Source organism: Phasianus colchicus, chromosome 3 (genome assembly GCF_987193195.1).
Source record: "Phasianus colchicus chromosome 3, bPhaCol1.hap1.1, whole genome shotgun sequence".
Lineage (NCBI taxonomy): Eukaryota > Metazoa > Chordata > Aves > Galliformes > Phasianidae > Phasianus > Phasianus colchicus.
The window spans coordinates 19,540,166-19,563,920 of record NC_143438.1 but is presented as its reverse complement, the minus strand read 5'-3'; positions in this window follow the sequence as shown (position 1 = coordinate 19,563,920).

The window sequence follows — 23,755 nt, the reverse complement described above, 5'->3', positions numbered from 1 at the left end:
TTATTGTCACAAATACACCTAAGAAACAATCCCCTCTTTTTTTTCCATAAATTACCACCTTCCATTTGGCTCCTAAAAAATTATTGAAAGAAAAAAAGTTAGTTTTTTTTTGTGTGTTTGTTTCAAAATAATTCACTGAACTACAGTGAAAATCTGAGCCAAAATATGTCTTTTCCTCATTGCTGTTTTGGCTACTATCAATAATTCATATTATTCTTTTTTAAAAACATATATTTACTATTATCAGAAATGACATTGAAATTTCTTTCAGGAAAATTTCTTTTCTGTAAACCTCTGTTTCTTTTTTAGATTTAAGGAGCATACTTTGAATTTCTCTTGTTTATCATCTGGAAATTCATTGTTACATGCAGTATTATAATCTCAATCACTGTGGCACTTTAATTTTTAAGTGCAATTACTCAGGCAGATAGCATTGTTAGTGAATAATGTTTGTGCACATGAAGAAAAAAGTGCAAAAATGCCATGGAAAAAAAAAAAAAAAAAACTGTGCAGAGATTCGATAATTAAAAAAAGAAATAAATTGATATATTAAGAGAAAAGGATCTTTCTCCTGAGTGATACTTAGTGAGAGATTTGCTAACAATTTAGATTTTGTAACATCTATGTTACTAATGCAGTGTTATTATGAGTAGTGTGGTTTCAAAGATAAACCATGTTGCTGCAAATCAGAAAGACATTTCCTTATACACTGCTTTAAGCATTTGCGAGTCTGATGTATTCAAGTCACTGAACTCAAAGGTTTACTAATTATTCAGATATTTAGTTGTGGGATATTTAGGTAAAAAAGTTATAAAATTCATCAGCTGAATGTATTTTAACCATGTCCTTTTTTCCTAAGGAAAATAGATAAGATGATCTGTCAGTGATGGCAGACTGGGTACTGGAGGGGTTCCATTTGATCTCACTTATTGGCCCAATGCAGGGATGTAACTCTCTGTATCAGTTTATGTCTTTATTTGAAATAAAGTTTATCTCATTTAGAAAGAATTGAGACTGAATACTGAAATAAAACTTAAAATAATCTTATTCTTAACCAAGTCAAATACATTAATGTAAATATGTTAAAACAAATCAATCAATCAATGCTGACCTTCAAACCACCCATCACATCCCTATAAAAGGTGCTAGGTATTGTTTCCCCAATGTTTTTCTATGTTTATGCTAACATTATGAAATTTCTGATTTTTTGTTTGTAAATAGTTGCACAAAGACAAATCTAAACACTAGGAAAAAAATAAAATAAAAAAGGTCAATTTATAAACTGAAGAAAAGACATTTTAGAAAGAAACTCATTTCTGATGCATAAGCAAGTTCTGGTGTTTTGGGGACAGAAATACCTTCAATAAAAGAAGAAACAGAAACGTTAGGTACATTTTATAGGAGTTAACGGAATGAAAGAGGAGGAGAAGGGAAGGGGAGGGAAAAGCAAAGGGGAATGTGAAAGAGAGGGAGATGTGAAAAGAAGGGAAGACAAAGGAACATAAAAAGAAGTCTTCTGACTCCTTCTTCTGAATGAAATATTTGACAAATGTGATAATGGGTAAAGGCAAGAAGAAAATATTACTATATTTGCTTCAATCTAATCTATTAAAATAAAATTAACAACATAAATTTGTAAGCACCATGAGGCAACTCCGAAATTTTTCTGAAGGCAGTAATTATCATTAATCCCAGACATGAATTTGTCCATAATCCCATTTCACTTATAAGAACTAGTTTTGCTAGCAAGTTCTATTGGTAAGGCATTATCATAAATGTTTGATTATTGCAGATATAATATCCATGGTAATTGAGTATGGATGAAGAACTGAAGAAAGAAGTGTAAACAAAGGATGCTTTACTTGCAACTACATAAGTAGTGAATTCTTTGAATAACAATTTTAAATATGTGTGATCACCATTTTGATCACTTTCTAGGAATATTCTAGTGAAGAAAGTTTGCTGACAAAAATATTATGGAATATTTCTGAAAGATAAATTTCAAAGTAAAAACAAGACATCTCTGCCAGTAAAATAATCATTGAGATTTATGTTTAGCATGTAACAAAAAAAAAAAAAAAAAAAAAAGCATATGCACATTGTGATCAGGTTTCTAATCTAAGACACCTAAACTTTATAACATGATTATTAGACATATAAAATTTGCAAGCAATCTAGAAGACTGTAATATTGTTTCAAACAAGAGAAATATTTCTTGTGGATGTTTTTTTTTTTTTTTCTCTCTCCTTGCTACGTGATATATATTAAGTAAAAGAAGTGCAGTATCTTTCATTTAAACCTTAATTTCACAAGTAAGGAAACTAACTAATTCTTAAAACATCAATGTGCTTACATAACAGTTTTTTTTTTCATTTTCCTTTAAACACCACCACCTCTTTATAAGAAAGTTGTTTTTTTCCTCCCATTGCTGGCAACGAGTTACCATTTCAAATTAGTTGTAAAATTAACTCACATCATCATATTTTGCTGATGTATAAAAGCAATATTTGAATGCACAGATAATGAAGATCAGATCACAGATCAGTACAAAAGACTTGGAGCCTAAGAGGGATGTTAGGACTCGGTATCAAGCACAAAAGCAGCTGGAAAAGGATGAAAAAGGGAATTTGTTGAGGAAAAGGCTGGTGTTCAGTAACAGGGAGGTAGCAGAAGAAGACAATGGGAAGAACGACAGAATAAGTAGCATGCCCAAATTCAACTAATGCCTAGCAAAATAATCAGGCAAACAAAATAGTGCTGGGAAAAGCAGATAGTAGGATAGAAAGATGAAGGTGCTAAACAGTTTGAAACAGAAAGAATCAAGTTTGAAGTGAGATCAGAGTCTGCTTTAGAGTGCAAGTTTATTGAGATGAGGAATGGCATCCATAATTTACAAACTTCAGCTAAAATCTATCATAAAAATCCACTCTTCCTCTGATTTACACAGAAGAGGACAGTCTATAAGCATCTATCGTCACATTGTTTCCCTGCATCTGTGTGTTAAACCAGAAGAATTCAGTGCTACTGAGGTGCCCTGCACATTACATCTTGTAGCTATGTTTTATTTCTATCTGAAAATACTATGTTTAAAAATCTTCTGGAGGGTTCAAAATCAAGCATTCAGACATAAGTAAAGCCATTAGCAAGTCTTTCACATCAATAGCAAAGTAAGTGACTACATAGGAGAAGCAAGTCTACTAAAATTAATATCATGAATTCATTCTTGCAACTGTGCATTGATGACAACTGTGTTACCGAAAGTCAGAAAACTAACAGAAGTTATATTTTTCAAAAAGCAAAACTACAAAGGAAGGGAGGGGAAGGGAACGGAAGGGAGGGGAAGGGAATGGAAGGGAGGGGAAGGGAACGGAAGTTAAACAAAGCTAAAAGGAGAACTCCCCAAAAGTTATTTATTTATTTATTTATTTTGAGCAGGGTGAAAGTTTATTTCACTGGGAAAAAAAAAAAAGATTGCAAAGACCGAGGGAATGCCAGCAGTGAACGACAGAATCTGGCTGACATCATTACACAAAAGGAAGCACCCAATCTAAAGATGAAGCTGAATCAATATGAGGAATATAAAAAGACAAAAATTCAGTAGCTTAAACATAAAATGGAGGACCAACAAGTCGGAAATATAATAAGGAATCAATTTATGTTACAAGAGAAGCAAAAAAGGAAGTACTCATGTCAGAATACAAGGCAGCCCATGGGAAGATTTGCCTTAAATTAAAATCTTGCCAACAAAGGTTACACAGTAGAAGTCAATATGAATTGTAATAACTCATGACGATCAGCAGATAATCAGCTAAAACTCCCGAAGGACAAAATAACTGAACTATTGACTTTAGATGAAATTTCTCTCAAAACTGTTATTCTACTGGAAGCAGCTGATGTCAATTTTTAGAAAAGATTTTAGGCAACTTTATGAGACTCCAAGCTACTAAGCCAAATGTCAGTACTAAACACATTAATAGCAGTAGGCTGGAACAGAGAAGAATAGAAAATTACTGACAGTACTGAATTCAGGGTAGAAATGATGTTAGACAAACACAAATTGCAAAGGGATCTCACAATACAGAAAATTCTGTAGTAGGATGACAAATCTCTACCATAAATAGATACAAAATGCTGTAACTCAAAAACCAGAACCCTAATTTTATGTAAAAAGTCTACAGGCTCTCAGAAAGGAAACTCTGAACAGAAGGTGAAAGAATCATCTAGGAAAGAACAGAGGGCAAAGGAGAAAACATTGCCATCCTACAATTATACACAAAATTTCATCATTAATGTCTCTGCAGTTTTGGTGTTCCCATCTCAATGATAGTACAGTAAAATGGGGAAGTGCTTAAAGAAAGGAAGAGCGATGGTCAGAGGTGTGGAAGTGTTGATGTCTGTTGAACAGATAGGCAATAATGCTTTTGCTTAAAGAAACAAAGTTTGACTAAGGGAGGAAAAGATGGCAGTCTATCAAAGCACGAGAACAGCAAACAACCTATTTTCCAGCTCCAATGCAAACACCAGAGGATGTAATATGAATCTAGAAAGTGACAGATTCAAAACATATTAAAGGATACAATTCCATATACAACATCTAGTTAAGCCATGAAACTCCTCAAAATATTATGCACACTGAAGAACTGAAAAGTAATTAAATAAATCCATAGAATACAAAAATTCACATAACCAGCTGGTGAAGCTCCCAAGCTGAAAATCACTCCTGGCTGGAAAAGTGTCATTATGTTATTTCTTTGTCCTAATGCACTTCCATATCAATCTGTTCTTGAAAATAGGATTCAGGACTTGTTGGACATCTGGTCAGAGCTGATATGATTACAATTATATGCTATGTCCCAGTAAAGTTATAATGTGCAGCCTCCATTTAATCCTTTTGTGCTTATTTATGACAAATAATATTACGTACAGTATTGCAGTCTTTAATGGATTTTGTTCTTTATATTCATTCTCTGTTTCATTCAGTAAATAGGGTGGATGTCCTCTACTAAACAAAAAATGAGATATCATATAGCTTATCTTATGTTTTGCCCTATAGCTTTTGAATGCCTAACCTACTAGACTTCTAACAACAATATTTTTCATTTATTATTATAGGATATACAACCATCTTTCTGAAGAGAAAAAAATGAAGGGAAAATCAAAGAAAAAAGAAGAGAGAAAAGTATTCTTATTAGTTGGCATTATTCTCTTCAGCCTGTAACATTGCATTGTAGCAAAAAAGGACTTCCTCACAGCCAACTGTGGTTTGGAAGATGGGAAATTACATTACTGTGGAGTCAAACCTGAAACCATAAACAATCTTTCCAGCTTTATTATTGTGTTAATTAGACTAGATAATCAAACGGTGACTAGCTATAAAAAACGGTGATGTTCACAGGCAGTTGGTTCATAGCACTGAAGTAAGATATACAGAATACTTACAAACAACTGTTTATGCATCTTTGCACACTGAGGTACTGTAAGGTAAAAAACAAACAAACAAGCAAAAGAAAAAAAAAATACAAACAAAAACAACAACAACAAAACATTAGAAACTCCAGAAGGACAGCTTAACTTTAGACACTGGGCTTAAACTTGCAGCCTGTGAAGTTATTGGCAAAATGCTACTGAGCTTTAACGAGGCTGGAAGGAAGAGAAGGGATGACTGTTTTTTTTCTGCACTTGAAAAAGGATTGAACAATTATTATTTATTAATAGGTTATTCCTAATTCCTGACATTACATTCCAGTAGAATCCAGTGTGTAGTATCCCAGTATACAATGTCTCAGTATCCCTGTAGAATGAATTGGTGGAAGTTGATTCGTCTGGATATATTTTTGAAAAAATTGAGTGGCATTATTGTGAACGATGCCTTTAATTTTTATCTTGATAACATTATCTTAATCAGAGGTATTTTATGCTGCAACTTCTATTCATTAAACTCACCAAAGATTTAGAGAGTTTGGTTCCTTAGCAACCCATATATGACCTTGCTTTACAGACATCATTGCCAGTCTTCATAGCATCATCATTTTTTTCTCCCATTTTAAAAATCAGATAGAAGTCAGTATTAAGTCATATTTATACCTTCATCAGTCACAGGATATAATTTCAAAGATGTTCAAAATCTGCTGACTTTTTCAGGAAAATAAATAAATAAATAAATAATCATATAAACAGAAAAATAATAAAAGGTGTTCTGTATATACGCAGGACTCTCATTACAGAGAACATCACATGCTGGAACCTGAGACAATCAGAAAGATAATAAAATATCTCCACAGCAGCCAAGACTTCTTTCTTTACCTACAGCTTGTTGAATTTGTATGTAATAAAATGCAGAGTTTAATCTTTTTTTTCAGAATAAACTGCTAGTAAAATAGGAAAACCGTGACAGACTGGCAGAAGTAAATGCATTAAATTTGATTAAAAATTCCACAATGACCCATTTTTTCAATTACTTCCCTTACTTCTGAAAGATTAAAGGAAGTCTGTACCTTATTACTAGCTCTCATACCGATGTTTTTTCTTGTATTTTTAAAAGCAAGTCATTCCGCATTAAAAGTTCTAACTTTTCCCATTGGATAAAAATGTGGCATTCATGCAAGTGATTCTAACACCTGTCTATCAGAGTAAGGGAATATATATCAAAACTTCTTTTTCCCCATTAAATATTTTAATATTATTGAACTTCAACACAGAACGTGAGAGAATGTGGAATGTGAGAAAAATCGATATGAAATACCTGACACAACTGGTAATTGAGTATAAGGAAAGTATTTGAGGACAAGTAAATCACAATTATTTATCCAAAATCATATATTATGGCTCAACAGAAGAACTATGCTCATCTTAATCTTTATGGAGTTCTTCAGTTTTCACGAAAAGAAAGAGGAATATTTGGAAAACCTCAGTCACGTTTCATAATTGAAATATTTCACACCTAACTAGCATTAATTCCGGTTGTTTTTTTGTTTTTTGTTTTTTGTTTTTTTTTTCCAGAAGTATAAATGAAGTTGTTTTAATCTTCATATATGTTACAAATTGTCCTAAAGATCTGTTTCAGCAAACCATGTCCCTCTCTACTATCTGCTCCCACTGTAATGTTTTGTACATATAAAAACAGAGAACACTTTATGAAAAAAATTATATTATTTCATTGAATAAAATTTTTGAAGGGAAATTCTGGTCAGCGTTCTGACCAGCACTATCTACAATACCTCTGAGTGAATTGTGCGGTAAACCACTAGATGATGAATTTTGAGTAGAGACTGCCTCAGACAGTATTTCATAAACAAAGATTGTGCATCTGAAATGTAATAATTATTACTTTTAAGTGGTACTTAACTGAATAGACAAGTCAACCAAACCAACCACCACTGCTACCAAGATGATTAACTAACTTGAATGTGCTCGTGTTGACCTCCTTGCAGTATCAGTGTAATTCAAATTCTCAGAACATTAGCTTTCACAGCTGTGTGTGAAACAAAGGAACGAGCAGAACTCTATTTCTTAGGTATTACATTTACAATGCTCTGCCATTCAAAATGACAAAAAAAAATTTCCTTGATCTTAATAGTAATACTTTTGGAAAGCATGAATACTATTACAGAAGTTCTATAGTAATATGCAAAGATTAATCCCTCAAGTAATTGTAATTTCCTCTTGCTATCACAAATTTAACCTATATTTTACATTGTAATGTTTACTGTTATTTTCTTTTAGTCACCTACTGACAGCTCATATTTATCCACCCATTTGCATTCATCATACAATAGTTACAGTGTAACAGTCCCTCCTGCACTGTTTCTACAATGAGCTATTGATTTTGCAGTCACTGGAAGTCATTTTTAGTCCTTTCTTTTATATGTCACACTTCTGCTTCCACTTATTCTCAGCCACAGTTTTCAGCAACATGATCACATTTATCTGAATACCAGTTTCAAGGGATATTCAGTATATAACATAGTTAATTATTGTGTGAGATGTTTTTTTTTTCCCAAAGTTAGAACACATGAAAATCAATATTTTTTAGACATATTAATCCTACACGTTTCTAGATTTTAAGTATAAACAACTTTGTCATTTCAGAAAGAAAAGCCTGCAAAATTTTCTTAGTCTTCCTTCCTTACTGTTTTGCTAATAAACAGGAGATAATTTTAATGCAGTCCTATAATATCAAATACATACACTTGTGTTGTAAGCAAAGACTAAATTCTATACATCATCCCTTCAATTCACTTTAGTCAGATCAGTGACTAATTTTGTCATCACATGTGCAAATGACAGTCCAAAATAAAATAAATAAATAAATAAATAAAATAATAATAATTAAAAAAAAAAAAAAAAAAAAAGCAAATGGAGTGAGTTTTTTATTTTATTTGAGTTTCTTCCTAGCCAAGCAAGGGTATTGTTGCTTGCTTATCATATGGTATAAACTACAGCAAATGTCAGACTTGCTTTATGCTTTACTTCCTTTTTGCTTCTCTCAGGAATTTTTCTTTGCAATCCTCTCCTTTCAATCCTTTCTGGTATTTTGATTACCATGTATTACTCACAGTTTTACTTTCCCACTGTAGTCCTTTGACTTACAGATTTTTTTCTTGTATTTCCATACCTTATAAATACATACACATATATGTAGACCAATAAGCATAAAAGTTACCCATGCCACTGCACATAATTATGCTGGAATCAAATTAAATTGTCAAATTGAATTTATTATAATTTTAAGAATAATGTTCATTTTATTTTTGTGGTTTTACTACACCTATGTTAGATAGAGGCTTGAAACATCCATAAAATAGCATAGAGGTGGTGGGTTTTTTTTTGATGAAAGAAACAGTTCAGATTGCTTTTCTGACAGAAAACTTGATTAATTTGTGTTTTGCAATCCAGTAAATGACACTGAAGTTTAAAGTTCAGATGGATACATGAAACAATTTGTAGAAGATAAGGGACAGAAAATGCATAGTAGTCGGCAATTTTATCGATCAGCTAGGACACATTTTTTTAAATATTGCATACATCATGGTGGTTTAGCAGTTATACGATAGACCAAATTCTTCCATCTCAACCATTCTGCATCCTTTACAGGCAAAAGAGAAATGAAGATTCAGAGCGTGAACTGAACGCTTTGAGCAAATGGAGAATCTGTTCATGGCAGGGATGTGTGGTGAACTTTTACACAAGATAGAGTACAATATCTGCAAGCTGAGATAAGAGTTTGTAGCGTACCACCTTTATGTATTCAGTCTGTTTTCAGCTGGGTCTGAAAAAGAAAGGTGTACAAAGAGCAGAAATGTTCTACATATGTGTTTCTAAAGATTTTTTTTTTTTTTTTCATGAAATATGGCATTTTTAAGTGAACAAGTGAATGCTTGAGCTGGAGTAGAAGAAAGTGTTTTAACATCAATTTGAGATGGCCCCAGCTAAAATTGTGCTAATAGAAAGTGATACAAAAATCCTTGGTTGAACATTATATTAAAAACGCTTCAAAGACATTACTTGAGGGAATCCAGTTGTATTGCTTTTCCTTTTGATAAAATTTGATAAGGTCATTTGGTGCCAAATTACATATCATCCTCAAGCAAAATTAAAGTTTTTGACATAGGGTGGCAGCTGGGAAATGAAAAGATGTTTGAAAAGCTCTTCGAAACCTCTTCAAGAGTATATGAAAACTATTTTATAACTCTTGTATTCTTAGCTGCCCTAGGGAGCTTATTTGCTCTACCTGAAGTAGCCTTACCTCAATAGTGCTAAAACAGCAGTGCACTTTTGTACTTAAATAGGCCCTTTTCTGGGCCTATTTTAGGAATTACAGGATTAAACTGATTTGCTGGAAAATTCTGTGCTAAGAAGATACAATACCATTAAAATCAGAGCAGGGCACATTTTCAGTAAGCAAAACAACAGCAATAAAAATAATAATGATAAGTAAATGTATTGACAATTTTGACTGTAAATGTAAAATCTTTGACAAAGACCTATCTGGATGAAAAGGGACAAGTGTTAGTAAAGTTGTATTAAAGTTATTTCCTTTTTCTTGAAGGGCTCTATTTCGGGATATGAGACAACTTAATTCATTTTCAACTGCCATGTTGAAGCCGTACTCTGAGGACTGACAGCCATTTTGGCTATTCTGTGAATGAACAAACATCTGTAGCAGAGCCTAAGGTCTTGCTTCACAAACGAACATCTTTGGATAAAGCTGGGAGGTATTGTGGGAATATCTCAATTATTTTACATAAATTGAATGAAGAACCCTGGAGCTCTCCTACCAGACCAGAACATACAAAAATGAAGTCTTTAGATTCTAAATCTGTAAAATTCCAGCACAAGAAGAAACTGACTATATCCATAATAAGTACTCTAACCAACAAACTGGCAGAAGGAAAAAAATATATGTATATAACTGACATATCCTCGTATCTTCTGCGAAAAGAAAGTATTTCCAGCATTTATTACTTTCTTCACTTCAGTAGCATTTTAAACATCCATTCCATGAAAATACGCTTGTATTTTCTTGTGAAGTGGAATTTCTTATAAAATTAAAATAAAAAATCTCAACAATATAGTTCTCAAAAGGAACAAATTTATCTACTGTTCCTAAATGGGATGGGATTTTTAACAAGATTTAGTCCACATAGTACAATTTTTGTTGCAAAACTAATCAGATGTCAAAAAAATAGAAAAGGATACAAGACAAGAGGAAGACCTATATAAGAGTTCTATACTCCTATCTGAATTGTGTGTGTGAGAGAGAGAGAAAACGGAGATCTGTATAGGAGTCAAATGCCCCTGTTGGAATTTGTGAACCTTGATTTCAAGCTGGTTGTCTCATGTTACATGATACTTTTTTTTCTTAGCTTTTGAAACCATATTCATACATGCAATTGCCTTTCCCACCACTCTCCCCATTTGTACATAACATATTTGAAATACTCTATCGGCACTTACAAAAACTGAAAATAAGGAAGATTATTATTTTATCATTCATCACCCAAATAGCAGTAGTTCATTTAACAAATGCCAGTATCACAAAGAGTATAGCAAGAGAAAGTTTAAATTGTTTCAGAGCTCAGAAAAAGAGAAATTACAGTAGAATCAAAACCTGAATGCTTTAGCCCTGCCTATGATGAAAAATCTTCACAGGGACATTTCATAGGTCATTTGTATAGCAATTTAGCTTGCAGAAGTGAGCCAGACTTGTCTTACATCTGATTGACTCTGACTACTCTGACTATCTACTCTGGAAAAGAAAAACATATTGCTGTATCTCTCCTGAGATTGTATATCTAATGACCATTCTCAGTTATCTGGTACTATTTTTCTCTTCTGACAAAATAGTCTACCTGTAAAGCTCTTGGACTGATGCATAGGCGAAAAGTTGTAAAGCTAAGTGTTTTTCATCCCCAAATTTTTAATTTACAATGTATCTTCATTGCCTTTCAAAAAACTTGTATGCATAAGGCTGTATTTCACTTATTCAGCAAAAATTAACTCAGTCCAAATACATGTTGAGGTGCTTTACAGATCAAAAAATATGTGTGAAATAATGTTTCATGTGCCAAAGACAAAAGAAGCAGCATTAGCTAAAGATTTATTAGCTTGTAACTCTTTTAATATCATCACTCCATTTAAAAATGAATCATCTGTACTATTTGTTCGCTACAGACTCATTTAGCAAGTGGTCTACAAAGTGTTTTCTATTAGTTGCAAGATACTTCAACTTAAAAGAAGACATAAAATATTATTTACTGACATTTATAGCAAACATAATGAAAATTTCTAAACCTCTGTGGATAATATTTTACAGAAAATAGATAACAATGACTGCATGTACAAAAATGTTGCAAGATACACAGGACATGGTAACAATTTCAATTATAGAATATATAGCATTGTGTTCCAACATTTGCAGATTATAAAATGGAACATTATTCTGCCTGGCTGATACTGTCTGCAGGAGCAAAAGCAGACATCCACAGTAAAGGGCCAGATGCAGTACAACTGAACGCAGTTTTGAGCACAAAAATCAGTGAGGCATGACTGTAATTTGAAAGACCATTTCACGTTTGTTTCTTTCAAAATGCTGCTTTTAGGAATGAGAGACAAAGGAGCACAGAAAAGGTCTTTTGTTTCAGTCTAACAAAGTATATTTCAGAACTGAACAAACTGGCTCTAGAAAGAACTTGTGTACAAGGATATCATTTTTATGAGTATTATTCACATCATCTTGTTTTCTTTCAGATTAAATATCAAGACAGAAACATTAAAACCATTATCCATACACAAATACTTCAATTTTGGTTGCCACTGTAAGTTCTAACACACAAAAAAAAGGTGATTACAAAAACTAAGCACCTAAGTTTTTTCCAGTAATGGGGACAACTGAAAGCTGCCAACAGAAGTAGTTTGACACAGACTCCTTTAGCCATGAATTATAATGAGCAAGTTATTCCTTGATTCCTAAGAGAGCAATGAACATCAAGACTGAATTAGTTGTATGTGAAACAAACATATGATGATGGATGTATGGAGACTTTCATTTTTAAATGATTTCAACAATGTACTTTTGTTAGGAAAAGCTGTTCTTTGTGCCACCTCATGCTAATACTAAGCTCAAATTTCTGCATGAAGTTAAAAAATTTCCTAGCAGGAAATTCAATAGATTGTGTGATATCATTGGCTGACAAAGGATATGGACTGGAAGTAAATCTAATTCAAAATGTTGTATAAATCTTAAGCTTGCCCTATTTTTCTTTTTTAGGCTCAGCACACATCAGTTAGCTGGCAGGTGGGTTGGTACCTGCATGCCTAGCTAGTTCAAATGTTGCTTGCTTCTTTTAATCTAGATAATCAATCACCTGATGTACCTGCATTCAACTTCAAGTTGTATTTGACTAAAAGCAAGGATAAGGGCTGCCTCTGCTATGCTCTTACTGCTGCACACTGGGTCAGATACAGCTACTAGTTGGCAGAAGGAGACTGCATCTTTCCAGGGGAACAGTGGGCAATATTTGACCCCAGACAGGCAAGGAGAGCACAGTCCATGAAAGACAGAAATTTCCTAAGGTGGCAGGAGAACAGCCCTGAGCCAAACCAACAAGCTAGGAAGCCCTTGACACTTTATAAATGAGAGCAAGTTTGAAAGCTACTTGTCTGATTACAGGGCCAAAGTAGAGGAGTGAAGTAATATTCAGAACCTGTACCTACACAGCAAAACAAATTTTTCTTTAATTAAAAAGTTACACTGTGCATACTGTTTTGTAGTAAAATGTCATTAAATATAAAAAGCTCTCTGGTGTCTCTTGGTGCCTTTACAATAAGGAAAATGCCAAGTTCTACTTCAGTGCTTGGGCTTGGTTAGGATCCTGTCATGGAACACAGTGAAAGCTCTTACTGCAAATTCCAATAAAACCAAGCATGCCAAATTACAACTTAAATTACTGGATTTAAAATAGCAAATAAATTCATATTATGTTCTTTTATCAGTTTTTCTCACTTCCTTCAGTCAGCACATACTGCAGTACAAACACGCTGGGGTAGCTAGGGCTGTATATGCAGACTGTCAGCCTGCAGCTGCAGATAACTTTCTTCTTCCTCTTCTACAATGCAAATCATTTGATAGAACAGTGTCTGTCAAATTGCATCTTTCCCTACAAAACCTGTGCTTAGAGCAAAACAGCGAAGTTGAGCTATTCCTTTAAACCAACTTGGATTTTGAGCAACTTCTTCAGTGAGTCTTTTGTTTTTTTAATATTCTTTTTCCAAGTACATTTATAACAAACTCAGAGGGATGTGGCAATGCGTCTGCAAAACACTGGTAATTCTCCATTCTCTGTACTTCGATATCACCCTAGAAAGGCAATCTGGCTAACTAACGCTATTTGGACATTCTACAAGGCCTCTGTGGAAGTGTAGTCGACTGAAGGACAGTAGGAAGCACTAAGCCAGCTAATGGCGTGGTGTTAGAGAAAAAAAGAATAGAATCCTGCTTTTCAAAATGCTGAGCTGAAAGTCATCATCCATTATATGCAGCACTGAAACTGTATATGCAGTTTTCTGACGTTTACCTTATGCAGCTAACACACTAACACATTCCTAGTAGACACTGAAAATCCTTTACATCCTTCACAAATTACTCTTGAATTTAGGGACCAAATAATATTTATTATACGCAATGGGACAATTCTGAAAAGAATAGTTTTTCTCCTAAATAGTATTTTCCTTATGTGATACTTTCTCATTTACATCTGGATGGTAAATCTTAGGGCATTTGACGTGCATACTTCCTTTGTAATAATGCTTAGTTTGATCTGTAGTTCATCTGCTGAGTAACAGAGCAGAATCAAGAACAAGCTGCTTATCATACCATGAACAGAAATGTGAGACAGTGGCAGAAGAAGATTTTTTGTGTGTGCTTAATTTCTTTTGCAAACATTCCCAAAAGCACTGATGATAGGCATTCCAGTGATTTGTAACAACAACAAAAAACTTGCTGCATTAATATTTAATAGACTCAGCAAAGGCAACACAACATGCAAAATGAGCGATTTGTGTACAGAATGCCAATATGAACTACTGCATGTGGAAAAAAAGAATTTGATTAGTATCACTCTCTGGAAAAAGAATCAGAGCAAATAAATCTTTGTCAAATATGGGAAACATTCCCTATCTGCAAAAATTCTACACTTTTCTCATGTTTGTTTCATACAGCCATTCATATGGATAAATTATTTCTGAAACTATGTAATACACTTGATGCGACAGACATTCGAAGCTTAATTAGTGACAAACACTATAGGAAACAAGTATAAACGCCAACAACTGTGATATGAAAGACATGAAAAGTTTGATTATCAGAGAATAAGGAAGTAGGGTGACTGATGACAGAAAAGCTATGTTAACAAGAATTCTTGGGATCATAAAGGAAGAATGATGTGTCATGTGGGGAGATATAGTACTGACTACTTCTTATGCTAGTGTTGTTGGTTTACATGGCTCATTTTACCTCAAAGTCAAGTACAAATGTACTGACCTGTTTTCTAGTGCTGGTTGGATTTCTAGTGTTTTTGGTTTTCATTTCTTTCCTGAAATTGTTCTTTATTGTAACCTATAAAAAGAAAGGTTTATTTTAGAGGTGGGTGACAGGAGTAGATGTATTTGTTACAGTAAACAATATATATATTCTGTTAACTTGGGTGATCTGCTTCATCTAAACCAAGAGCTTGTCTTCTTTCATTAACAATTCAGAACAGGAATTTGAAATAGGAAAATACATTCCCTTGAGGGGTATGTCAGACCTCAGATACATAAATCACTGGAGAACTCAGCCTAATTTAATAGAATTTGTTTATCTTATAATACTTACTATTTTAAAAAGTATTTCTTTAAATTTCTGTTTGGAAAGCTTCTCAAATTATTATTATTATTTTTTTCCCCTAAGGGTAAAGTGTTGCTGACTTTCAAATGATCAGTGATGCATTCTTCATTCAGTATATTCATGTTCAGATTTTAATATAACTACTGTGTGATATCACTAAAGTTGCTGTACATATGAGTAGACCAAAAAAACCCAGATATAATTATGAGTAATTTAAATATGAAATATCTGTATTAAGTCAAAGATTAAATGGTTGCCCGACTCTTACCACACTGATGAACATAAGAATGCCATGCCCTAGACACTATAGAAAAAAATAGACATCTTTTTTGATAATCAATGATGCAAAGATAACAACACCCATATTACATACCTCTAACAGGGTCAAATGTGTTGTTAATGTGATTATTTTTTACTTATTAATAATCAATTTATATTAAATATCATCATTAAGCACAACTTTAAAAAGAAAGATTATTTCAAGAGCACACAGAAGATGTGGGCGTTTGGATGAATTTATTTGTTTTAAATTAACTTATTATTCCTCCAAAGGAGGGATTAAATGCTTTTTAACATTATAATGACAGCTCCTCATGATAAAAAAGCGGGAGTATGAAGTGCAAGAACAAATACAACTCAGTCCATATAATGTAGCAGATTTCAAGTTCATGAGACTAAACAGATGCAACAACCACCTCACAAAAGCTGAGTCAATGAAAAGTAACAGTTAGTGGTATGTGAATCCGGTGAGCCCCTGTAAAGAATTATATTTTTTTCAACTTTAATGAGACTATAGGAAGAATAGCATGTATTCTAGTATCTGAGTTTGAAGACTGTTCTTACTTTCTCATGCTCTCTGTCACCCACATAGTCCTGCTTTTTAACTGTCGACTGTCTGCTCATCCTTCACATGTTTAAGCCAACACCAGTGTTTCCAAGAAGATAATGACAGAATGCCACATTTAAAAAGTTATGGCATATCATCAGCAAGAATCATTTTTTTCCCTACAGCTTAGCTTCTGAAACACAGGAACATTAGCTTTGTGGAGGATTCAATTCTGCAGAAGTGTGATTAGAAACTTTTTCTCAAATAATATAATAGAACAGAAAGATTACTCTTAAATATTTCCATTTTTAAATATTTCTAAAAGTAATAATATGGAAGACAGACTTGGTGCTGAATATATTGGACAATGAATTTGCACTATCATTTCATATATGATTATATAATGATGTTGCCTTTATTCCTTTACCAGATGACCCATTTCTTTAAATTAAGGAATTTTGTTCATTTCTCTTTTTTTTTTTTTTTCCTGTTTAGAAATTATTCTTAAGATTCTTATGATAAAGCGCAATATTACAAAAAAATTGCTTCTATGATTTTGTGAGAGAGCAGAAGGAAGAATATCATATATAGATATTTTTAATGCAATCATAAAATTAACAAGAATTTGGGGGAAAACAAAGACAAACACAAAAACATTGACTACTTTTGCTTTAATTACTACAAATATGCAAAGAAATGGGTCACAAAATCCTGTAGCAAAGGTATATAGCTACTTTTTTCAGCATTTACACCAATATAAAAAATAGTTATATGTATACCAAGAATACATATTAACTCCATAATATAGGTGTTGGAAAAGTTATTGTTTATTAGCCTGGAAACTTGGAAAACTGTAAATATTTTTGGAACTGAACCTCCTATTTAAATAACCACACTTAGAAACCACATGTAGTCATCAGATAGGATCCTGATGGGCATAGTATCAAAAGCTGAGTAAATTCTTCAGTATATTCAGTATATTACAATAGTACCAAACACTTCTGTAAAAATATTCTCATGGCCTACTTTTAATAAATATTCAGACCATTGTAACTTGGAAGACTTATCTAAAATTCTCTTTGTCCTTTTTGATTTACATATGCCAATCACTTAACAACATAAGGTTCCTTTTATGTGAAGATATAATTTTTTTTTACATATTGAACTACTTCTCCTGTTTGTATTTTTTCCTCACTTGACACTACTATGTTTGTGTTTTCCACACTGTGTAGATTTTTTAAACTGCTTTTCTGTACCTGAAATCTCATTATGGAGAGAGAACAAAGAAGACCTGAGCCATTATTTATACTTCTACTAATCCTCCAGAGACTATAGTAACATTTCAATTTAGTAGCATCATTTCAGAGATGATGGCATTCCATCAATAAAAAAGGCATTCAGCACAAAATAGGTAAGAATGAAGATGTCTGTTTTCCTTGCGAATTGTTGGACCAGTCTGTCATTCATCAATTTGGACTTCCTGATTTATTACTTCTGTAAATTTACTGACTATTAAAATCAGCAAACTGAGCAAGATTATTATGAAAATATCTAAGAAACAAAGCTATGAAATTAGTAGTGGCTTGAAAAAGAGCTGCATATTAAATGACTACTTAAACACATAAAGGAATCCAGATGCGATTTAAGAGTGAATATTCTAATAGATGGAATAACACAGGCAAACAATAAATACAAAATAAATGAGTAAATAAGCGCCTACAAACTCAGGTCTTGCTAAAAGCTCATTTGAGACTTTCCTTAAGAAGAAAAGTTTCCTATTATAACTGAAATGGTCAAATTTCCACATATACAAATCTAACTTTTCTATGAAAAAGAACATCTGAGTCAATATTGAGAAAGAAAAATCCCTCTAAGTACTAAAGAAGCTTCTGTATAACAGAAGATTAGTGTGCAGATCTAATTTGGTACAAAGACTCTACTGCAAAGTTTAATATTAAAAAAAATGTGACAGACATACTATTATGTTTGTTTATCTAGGGTTTCCATAGATATTTTGAAGAGAAATAATACAGGGATATGCCCTGTATTAAGTTCATTTACAAAGTCCTTGGGCATAAATCATAATTAAAAAAAAAAATGTTCATAGAAAATACACTGAGCTATTCTGTGTTAGGTTAAAAAAAAATCTACTAAAAACATCTAACATTTTTCAGCAGAAGAAAGACAAAGAAAAGATTTCTAAAAATGATCAACAAAAGAAGACTCCATTATGCCATTCTCCGATTCTGACATTTCATTCTTGTCCAACTTTCTTTCCTTTGTAAAGTCTTCTCGAAAAGTCATTTTTAAGCTGTGCGTGTTATATGATACAAAGGTCCTTCTGCACTTCATTTTTCTAGAGAACAGGTGCTAACCACTAAGACAGTCACCCCTGCGTTGTAGGTGCTTAAGTTCCTCATTAGATCTAGTGCTAGTCCTACTCCTTGTTGCATGTAGGCTTTATGTCATTTGTGGAAAGGTTTTATACAGAGGAAAAAAAATCTATTTTTGCTGTCATTGGTAATTTGAAAAGATGACTTAAAGAGTAACTCGTGCATTAACACCAGGCCTGGGTGATATTTATATGTACCCTTTAAAATTAAACCCTTCAAATGAACCTACTAATCCTATAGAAAAGACAACCGTATATTCAGCCAAATTTATTATCATGCCATAATGATTTATGGACATTTTTACAAGTTACAGCCCACGTGTTGTGTTGTCATGTCTTTTTGAAGATGTTTCTTTGAATTAGCTAAGAAAGCATACGGATATTTCTCATAAGATGCTTAGCAAGAGACATCCTTTAACTCAGGATTACCTCCAGCTGTTTGATTAGAGGAGATGTTTCTGTACACAGATGATCTCTAAACTGCAACTTTATCTTCAGACAAAATGACATGGATGTTCCTTAAAAAGCTTACTCCAGATATTTTTTATTATTACTCCTATAAACCCATGAAACAATGTGAATTCAGCATTATAAACTCAGATGGCAAGCTACATAATTTTATACAAGATTTTCCTAAAGAAGATTTATAATAAGTAGCTTGTTAAACTGTACGGGAAGTTTTACTGACAAATCTAAAAACTCTTATTGCAGTTAATTCTTTTGAAAGAAGTAGAATAAGGTATGGACTTGGGAGACAGCCAAACAGAAGAAAATGACAAAAAAAGCAGCTTAACCATTTTATGTTTAGGGAGGAATATAACTCAAAACTTAACAAGTGGTAACAATTAAATTTGCCTTAGTGTTAACTCTGTGTGTGAAAGATGAATGACTTGTAATCAAAATATTTAGCCTGAAAGTTTATATTTTATACCAATGTATTTATATTTTCTGGTATTTTCGGTCTTTCCCTGATGGCAATAGCAGTTATAAAACAATTTAAGTGCTTTACATTTAATATAACCTGCCATAACTGTAAAAGGAAGGCAGCTGTAAGTGAAGACAAACATTACATCAAAGAGGCATCACAGAGGCATCCCACATTCCAAAGTGAAGTAACTTGCATTAAAACACTGAATCTGTTGCCAGACTACACAGACAGAAAATGGTACCTTTTTGGTTTGATGTCACCTTATTGGTCTCATAGGAAAAATCACTAATAATGGCCAGTCACATTCTTCCCTCCAGAGAGGAGGGATGAAACAGAAAATATGAACGTTGACAAGAACTGCCCTCATAATCCATTTATTCAATTTCCATCTAGTGCAAATTGTCTTTGTTACTTCAAGTAAAATGAGACAATTTGTTTGAGGCTGCATGACAACATATCTAAGGGCATCAATACGAATGATGAGGAATACTCAGGAGAGAAAAAGAGAAATGAAGTGAGAATCCTGATATCTTGATTAGTACAAAATATGAGGGTGTATTTGAAGTTGAAGAAGTGAATAGAGATATAACCTGACTGTATGTCTGCATCTCTCCCACCAGTGTTTGCTCTTTTACTTCAAGACTGGGTGGTTTTGTTTAGCCATGTTCTCTATATTACAGACATGCATTCTTTATACATACACCTTGTTATTTCTCAGAGATAGCTGCTGCTGGAACAGAGCCTAAGAAATGAAATCATAATTAAATTCTTCTTCCATTTTTTAGTTTTCCTTTTTTTTTTTTTTTTTTTTTTGATTTGGAAAAAGTTTCTTGCCTGTTCTGTTGAATACAAAATGTTTCCTATACTCTAGCAATCATTAGGGCTGATTAGGTTTTCAAAATTAGTAAGAATGAAACTAGTATTTAATAATTAACAAAGGATTTTTCTTCTAAGAGTTAGCCCAATCTCCACTTGAAACTGCAGATTGTCAGTATCTGCAATATTCCGTAGGAAGAGGTTTCATGGCTCAATTACCCACTGCATGGAGAATATACTCATTTCATTTTGTTGTTCCAGACTCAGTTCTTGCTTTGTTTGGTGCTATATTCCCCTCACACCAAAACAATGGAGAAAGTGATCCTTCTCTATTCTCTTCACATCCCTGACAGTGCTGGAGATCTTTGCCACTTCTACCTCTCAGCTTGTTTTCAAACTAATCCTGCTTTAGTCATTCCACATACAGAAGCCTTTTTGTACTTTGTAACGTATCCACTAACTTCAATCTTCTGCAGTTCAACTACACCCTGAGATAAATGGACCAAAATACCACATACTAATCAAGCATGAAGCATTGATTTATACAGTCATACAGGTTGATCTCTGCTTTGCTCTCTCTTCTATTCTAGATATTTCCTGATACTAGAATTAATTTTTGACTGTTACTGAGCAACTAGTTGATAATTGGTATTATTCTTAGTATTACTGAATGTAAGTCAAAAGCTGCATTGCTTAATGGCAATAGCTAGGAATATAAAATCTGATATGTAAGGCTGAGATTGTTTCTTCCTATTGTACATTGTTTTCCCTTGGAATAGCAGAGGTTTAGGTAGGTTGTGCAAGAGTCCAGTATACACATTTCAATCAAGTAGGTGATTGCAGTCTACTATGAGCTTGCTAATGGTCTTGACTTGTGGTGTAAGCTCTTTGCCTGAACACTTGTACATTTCTCAAGTTTGATTGCCAAGCTGTGACAAACAGCAGACTACTGTGATTACAACGTTAATAGTACATAAAGCTGTTAAAAGTAAATTTCTATATTTACTTTAGAGTCCCTACTTTGCTGTGTAAACACAGCAGCTCAAATTATTTTGCCTTCCAGAACCATCTGCACCTCCCAACTGACCTTCAGAGTACCTGAGAGAAAAGAGGATATAAATTATCAAGCACTGCTTAATGCACACAAATATTATACGGATTGATGAGCCTCCCTGCAGCACAGGAGACACAATTCTATGGTTTGGATAATTAATCGATTTCAGAATTTGCTGAAGGACAGTAATATTTCTATCAAACATAATACTGAGATGGAGTATTGCCATCATGTTTTCAATTCACTTGCATCTAGGAATGCTCTCAAATTCCCTGTCTCACAGAATCTGTTTTCTTGCAGTGGTTTCTATTTATTTCTATTTGGATCTCTTACAGAAAGAGACATAGCACATCTGTTATCTATAGTTAAATTCTGGAAGGATTTATGAGATAATTGTCATGTATGCATAGTCACAAAAATTGCATGAAGAACATCAGATTTCTTATCCTTTCACTTTTCCCTACTTCAGATGTTTCTTAACAATATAAGCAAGTAGACAACAAAATAAAGTACTGCAAATTCAGCTTATGCCACTCTTTATTAAGGACTGTCCTAAGCTTTCGTTTGTACTGCAGAAAACAATACAGACTTCTTCCTCCCCCACACTGGACTACAGGCTTCTCTAGGGTCAATATTATACCTACTGTTTAAGAGATATTAAATAGCATTACCAACTTCCCTCACCCTTCTTTGCAAATACAATTTCTTAGAAAAGAAGGTGAATTACACTATACCAAGAAGTAAATGTACATGGCTATTCTTTTGACATAATCAAAAATTTCTGCATGAATTTCTTACGCATATTTTCTTTTTCTTTTTTTTCTTTTCTTTTCTTTTCTTTTTTTTTTTTTTTTTAAGATTTGGTACTTGAGTTCTTTCAAAATGAAATATGCTAAGTTAGATGAACTTACTAGATAAATTCTCAGAACAATGTAGTATGTTTCTTCTACTTAATCATAGAGCAAGCTAATGACAATGCGCATGTCATACAAGACTTTTGTTGCTATACACTGCTGGAGTCTCATTGGATATATAAAAAAACATGGTGTGGCATTCTGTCATAGACATCTATTACTAAGTATGTTTATAACAAACTGTAAGAAAGTAAAGGTTAAGAACTGAGCTTCCAAAAGATGGCAAACCAGTTTATTTGTATATTAATTAGTAAGAACTGAAGAAGAGTACTTCTATATGGAGGCAAAAAGCACTACATAAATATTGCAGAAAATTTCCTATTCACAGAAAAGAATGTATGTTACAAATTGGATCTCACATGATTTTGTATTTAGACTTTGTATTAAAAGCATCCAAATGGTATAGTAAGAGATAGTTCCCAAAAAACATAACAGGAATCCTTGCAGCAGTGACAGCTTCAGCTATTGCAAGTTTTTACTTCCTTATTCAGAGAGAATTTTGTGAAAACACTAGAGAAAATGGAAGTCTTTAAGGATTTAAGACATGATAATCTTTTCTTTACTTTCCCCTTTCACAAGAGCGGTTTCTAAACATGTGCTCGCAAAGAGATATTCCTTCAGTCAGGATAAGGAAAATAATGGATACGATTACAATCCTGGATATGTACCCTTCCTTCTATTACATGACTTCATTTTAACATCACTGGAATCATTATTATTGCCTCATAAATCATGGTGATGGTACCATTATTGCTTCTGATCTACAGATGTAGATGGAGAATAACAGATATAGATTTCAAGACTCTAAAAAAAAAAAAAAAAAATCAACTGAAAGGCTTTTAAGTTAGCTGAAAAGCCAGCATGTAAATTATTACAAAAGATATAGACCAGTTTTAAAGCTGGCTGCGAAACACTGAAAAGTCATCTACTCACAACACTTTATTTTTGAACTTTTCCTCTGTAACTAAATATGTTGTTTGCGGTATCAAACCAGAAGGTTAAATTTCAGGACTCATTTTGATTTTCTAGATAGCTTTTGACCCTTAGGAATAGATTTTTGTAAAGCTGTACAAACAGCTTAAAAACAATAGATAAACAGTCTTAAATACATAATGGTGTTTTTTTTTTCTCCAAATTTCTTATGAAAATAGGATTAAATACTATGTTTTTAATGACTAGCATATGCAATTTTATTTATTACGCTATAACTATGAAGTATTTGTTTCTTGACAAATAACTTACATCATGATTTTTCTATTATTGATACACAATCTGATATACAGCCACAAAGATAGTTAAGGAACTGGAATATCTTTTTGATGGGAAAGTGCTGGAAATGCTTGGCCTGGAGAAGAGAGAACTCCAGGAGTACCTTATAAGTACTTAAAAGCAGAGTATCAATTACTGAAGGAAAGGTGCAAAGAGGATGGAGCCACGCTG